We start from the raw sequence: 5,686 nt of genomic DNA, 5'->3' as shown, positions 1-5,686 counted from the left end.
GGTCGGCATCACGCGGTTCTTTGGACCTAATTGCGAAAACCTTTTTTCCTATTGATCACTACCATCACAATTAGGCCTCAGAATTTACTTGACACAGGTGCGCCAATTTCTTGAATACGTGTCCATAGTATGGGTAACACTGTGGAGACGCACGCGAAAAGCCTAGTCTGGCACTACACCTTCTGCGAGTCGACTAGAAAGAACAGGCGTCCTCCGGCGAGGCGTCAGATGGCGCTAGTCTTTCGCCGGTAGACGGCGCATTCAACCAACACACAAAAGATTCGTTTGAGCAGTTACCAGACAGCGCCAGACAACAGGCTGTACTGCGCATGCGCAGCTACGATGACACTGGCAGCCCGTGGTGGGGCATCACGTGACCATGTGCAGCCCTGCGGCATGTTGTTGAGAGGACATAAACACGGTATGCTGTCAGTCTACATTTTAGCATAGAATGGCATTCTATAAATTTAAGACGTAAACACAAATTAAGAAATAACTTCAGGCCTAGAGGAAGTACTAGACAAGCGCCTTGTGATCGAAAAACACGTTAACAGAAGGCAGATTTGTAAAATTCTGCTACAGCTGTCATTATATTTGAAACAAAATATTTAGTTCAAAACTACTGACCAAATTTGCCCACTTAGTCTGCTTCAAGTAAATTTTTACGTATGTTCGCACGTATATAGCATTAAGAGATCTTACAGTGTCATAATAGGAACAGGACATCAGACTACTCCAGCCAGCATGGGAATTTCATAAACCACAGTAAAATGCTTCATTCCGCTCTAATTGCACATTTCTATGTCCAGATGCACTCTGAAGTACTTGATATTCAGCTTTTCATGTGGTTTTCGTGATACCAATTTTCTCGGAGGTCCAGTACTGTATTCTCATGTTTGGTTCTTTATTATGGTATAATGTCATTCGTCCCAGAAAATGAAAATTTGCACTGAAATTGAACGAAGTTGAAAGTAGCCAATAGTGTGGAATGAAACACTTCGTTCCAAATAAACTAACTGCCTCAGAAGAAAAAAAAAATTAATAGAAGCAAATTTCTCTGCAAAACAGACAGAAATAGCGTCTTTAAGACATTAATGGTTGATTACTAATCACGTGGAAATAATATAGAATCAGAAAATTGAAACTACTAACTTATTTTGGTCTTTCATAGGTATGAGAATGTATATTAATTCACTTGATGGCTCCCGGCCACAGGTATCTGTTTTGATTTCATTTGACGTGGAAGCTGTAAACGAATAGAGAAGCAATATTTCGAAGACACGAAACATATACACGGATCACGTGGGGCTTGGGCGCGAAAGAAAAATTTTTCCGGGTAGCATCTGGCTACTTGCTGCTGCTGCTCATACAGCAAACAGCCAAGCTTCAAGTAGCCAGAAGCGGGAGGAAGGCACTGCTCATACGCGAATTCAGCTCTGCGCATGCGCACGAGCCCGCTGGCAACTGCTCATACGAACCTAAAAAGGCACGCTTTGGACTCGCTTGCAGCTCAGTGCAGTGGCTCTGCATGCAGCGAAGTTGAATATTCGTCAGTAACGACCGCACAAAGGCCCAATGAATAAACAGTAAAGTAAGGACAAACAGAAGAAAGGATAAAAATTCAAAAAATAAACGATTTTGGAAGCACAAGGGCTTATTTGCTTGATGTACTCTTGTCGTACGCTACTGTTGACATCCCTTTTTTTTTTCTTTCATTTTGTTCGTTGTTGATCGTTGTGATCGGTCGTTGCGGACGTCACATGACATCCGTTGAAGTTCGTTGTTGATCCTCTCACTCAGTTTTTTTTATTACAGAGGCCAACCAGCTCTCTTACCGAACACGCTGAGCTACCGTGCCGGCTTTAAGACTTGCACTTGCCTTTATACTGTGTTTTGGAATCTGCTAGTGAGTACGCCGCTACGTACTGTGCTGAGTAGCTGAGTTTGTACTTAGAGGGCACCTTTGAAGAATCGTTTTAGCAAATTCCTCTTTCAACAAGCTCTTCTTACGCAAATATGTAATTCTTATCACGAGTAATAACATGTTACAGTACTAATAGTAAGCGCTGACAGCCACTGTAATCTACAGCATAATGGTGCAACAAGAGAGTCACAAGAAATTAAATCTGAAAGAAATTCGAAGGAAACAAAGGTTTATTAGAGGTAGATGTGTGTTATCTTAAGATCCGCGATAGACGTTGTGTTTATAGCTGTGTTTACTGTTTCGACGCTTTAGCAGTGGCAGCTCTTAATCCAGTGTATGACAGGAAACGAACTGTAACAACACACCAAGATGCTGAGTCATATGCACACAGTAACCTGTACTGTGCAAGCCACTGTGCATCTCACATCTTCATCTACATCCAGTATCATTGTGCCACGTATTAGGGTTTCTTCCCGTTCCATCCGCTTACGGTGAGGCTGAAGAATGAAGTTATGTGGCTCTGTGAGAGAAATAATGTATCTGACTCCATCGTCATTACAGGAGCAGTATGCTGGAGGTCTGAGATACTCCTAAATACTTCGCCAAAAAACCTTTTTCAAAATATTGTAATTTCTCATGATGGACGATTTCGTTTCTTAAAGTTCACACTCGCCATTCCCCTTAACTTTCTTATGAAACCGTAAACATTCTGCAGCGCATATCCTCCGTACAAAACGTGCACTTAAAATATATTCCACAAATCAGTGACGCCTCTCTGCTTCTCGTATTTTTGGTGCTGACCAGCTGCAGACCATGAGGAAGATTTTTTGATAGTAAAGAGTATTACCGAATCTACTGCAAAATATTCTAAATACAAGATAATTGCCGCGTGGGATTAGCTGAGCGGTCAGCCGGCACGATAGCTCAGTGTGTTCGATCAGAGCCGGTTGGCCTCTGTAATAAAAAAACTGAGTGCAAGGATCAACAAACGAACTTGAACGGATGTCATTGTGACGTCCGCAGCGACCAAACACAACGAACAAAATGCCAAAAAAAAAAAAAAAAAAAAAGCGGTCTAAGGCGCTACAGTCACGGTCTGTGCGGCTGGTCCCGGCGGAGGTTCGAGTCCTCCCTCGGGCATGGGTGTGTGTGTGTGTGTGTGTGTGTGTGTGTGTGTGTGTGTGTGTGTGTTTGTCCTTAGGATAATTTAGGTTAAGTAGTGTGTAAGCTTAGGGACTGATGACCTTAGCAGTTAAGTCCCATAAGATTTCACACACATCTGAACATTTTTTTTTTTTTTGTTTATAATTTTTCGAATTGATTTATTTTGCTATCGATTAGGAACTGACTTTAGTATATCTGTGATGCAGCCTTAGTTTCACTGGACATCAAAAGAGGAAGAACGCATGTGAAAGCGATGAGACAGCTGAACTATGCTTTCCAGGTCAATAGTGGCAAAAAGTCTGACGGCACTGCAAGCAGTTAAAATAATACATCTAACATTTATGAGATAAATGCAAAGAAGGAAATAGAAAGGTGGGTGAAGAAAACTGTTTCGCTTCGTCCACTATAATTTTACTATATGAAGATTCGAAGTGCACCAATACAGGTTTAGCACACATGCCTATCGAAATTGAACCCTTACGAAGACATCAAAAGGGACAAAAAGCATTTTCGCTATCAAGAGGAAGGTCCAAATCACAATAAAATTAATGTCGTATGGCATTGTTGGCCGCGAAATCGCACGGCGTGGTTTCAGCCGCTAGTCGCAAAGGATGTTCTTCCTCCTTTCCAGGCAGATGCGTGAGAGTCGTGTCGTACGTGAATGTGATGCGTATGTGTGCAGTGTAGTATTATGTTTGCGTTGTCCGACGATGATGAGAGAAGGGAGAGATGAAACTCATTGGCGGCACTTGTTTCAAATGCTACCAAGTGGGCCACAGAACTTATCATCCGCATCCGATGGACAAATGACCATCAGCAGATGATGTTTGGAGTTCAATCCACAAAATTGGTGCAAAGTCTGGTGATCAGTAACTTTACGCATTCTTCCCCTTGCCAGCCAAACACTGACGGTGAAAATTACATCCACCAGCAGGAATCGAACTGGCTTACCCTCCGAGTGTCTCCACACAAGCGTTAGTTAGCTATCTTGGGTACGGAGGCAGAAGGCGAAATAATTCGTTCGAAGGAAGTATTGTAGCCAGGAAAACCTTCGAATCAATGTTTTCATAAGAAGGGATGATTCTGCGCATATCTGAATGGTGTGCTCTGTCGTAAGGGCGCAACGGCTCCTTGGCGTTTGTTTAAATGAGCACACACTAATATCGTCTGAATTGCTACGGATATCAATAATTTGCGAGTAGGGATTAATGGAAGGGAGACGCTGCATTACAACGTGCCGTAAGTTGGAAATCTGTGTCGGTCAGGGACTGTGTCTGGATGGCCGAAGCAGTTAAGGCAACCGCTCATAAGAAGCAGTAAATCCGGGTTCGGGTCCTGGTCTGGCACAAATGTTCAACTTTCGCCATTGCATTACTACAACGCCGTGTACAACTAGAAGTCACGAAATGCCAACTACCCCTTCCTTTTCTTTCCCCATTTTGCATTTCATAAAAATGGTTATTCTGTTATATGTAGAAAAGTCGTAATTGTTCCCAACTCAGATACATGTTATGTACGTATAAGAGGCGATCAAAAAGTTTCCATTAGAAGGCCTTACAAATGTAAGGAAATAGAGGCTCATCTCACTAGGGGTAAGATACTGCCTACAGGAAAATTAAAGAGACCTTTGGAGAAAAGAGAACCACTTGTATGAATAACAAGAGCTCAGATGGAAACCCAGTTCTAAGCAAAGAAGGGAAAGCAGAAAGGTGGAAGGAGTATATAGAGAGTCTATACAAGAGCGAGGCACTTGAGGGCAATATTATGGAAATGGAAGAGGATATAGACAAAGATTAAATGGGAGATATGATACTGCGTGAAGAGTTTGACAGAGCACTGAAAGACCAAAGTCGAAACAAGGCCCCGGGAGTAGACCCATTCCATTAGAACTACTGACAGCCTTGGGAGAGCCAGTCCTGAGAAAACTCTGCCATCTAGTGAGTAAAATGTATGAGACAGGCGAAATACCCTCAGACTTCAAGAAGAATATAATAATTCCAATCCCAAAGAAAGCAGGTGTTGACAGATGTGAAAATTACCGAACTATCAGTTTAATAAATCATAGCTGCAAAATACTAACACGAATTCTTTACAGACGAATGGAAAAACTGGTAGAAGCCGACCTCGGGGAAGATCAGTTTGGATTCCGTAGAAATATTGGAACACGTGAGGCAATACTGACCCTACGACTTATCTTAGAAGATAGATTAAGAAAATGCAAACCTACATTTGTAGACTTAGAGAAAGCTTTTGACAATGTTGACTGGAATAATCCCTTTCAAATTCTGAAGGTGGCAGGGGTAAAATACAGCGAGCGAAAGGCTATTTACAATTTGTACAGGAAACAGATGGCAGTTATAAGAGTCGAGGGGCATGAAAGGGAAGCAGTGGTTGGGAAGTTTGTAACCTCTCCCTGATGTTATTCAATCCGTATATTGAGTAAGCAATAAAGGAAACAAAAGAAAAATTCGGAGTAGGTATTAAAATTCATGAAGAAGAAATAAAAACTTTGAGTTTCGCCGATGAAATTGTAATTCTGTCAAAGATAGCAAAGGACTTGGAAGAGTAGTTGAACGGAAAGGACAGTGTCTTGAAAGG

Source organism: Schistocerca serialis, chromosome 1 (assembly GCF_023864345.2).
Source record: "Schistocerca serialis cubense isolate TAMUIC-IGC-003099 chromosome 1, iqSchSeri2.2, whole genome shotgun sequence".
NCBI classification, from domain to species: Eukaryota; Metazoa; Arthropoda; class Insecta; order Orthoptera; family Acrididae; genus Schistocerca; species Schistocerca serialis.
The sequence above is the reverse complement of the archived record's forward strand: the minus strand, read 5'-3'. Positions refer to the sequence as shown.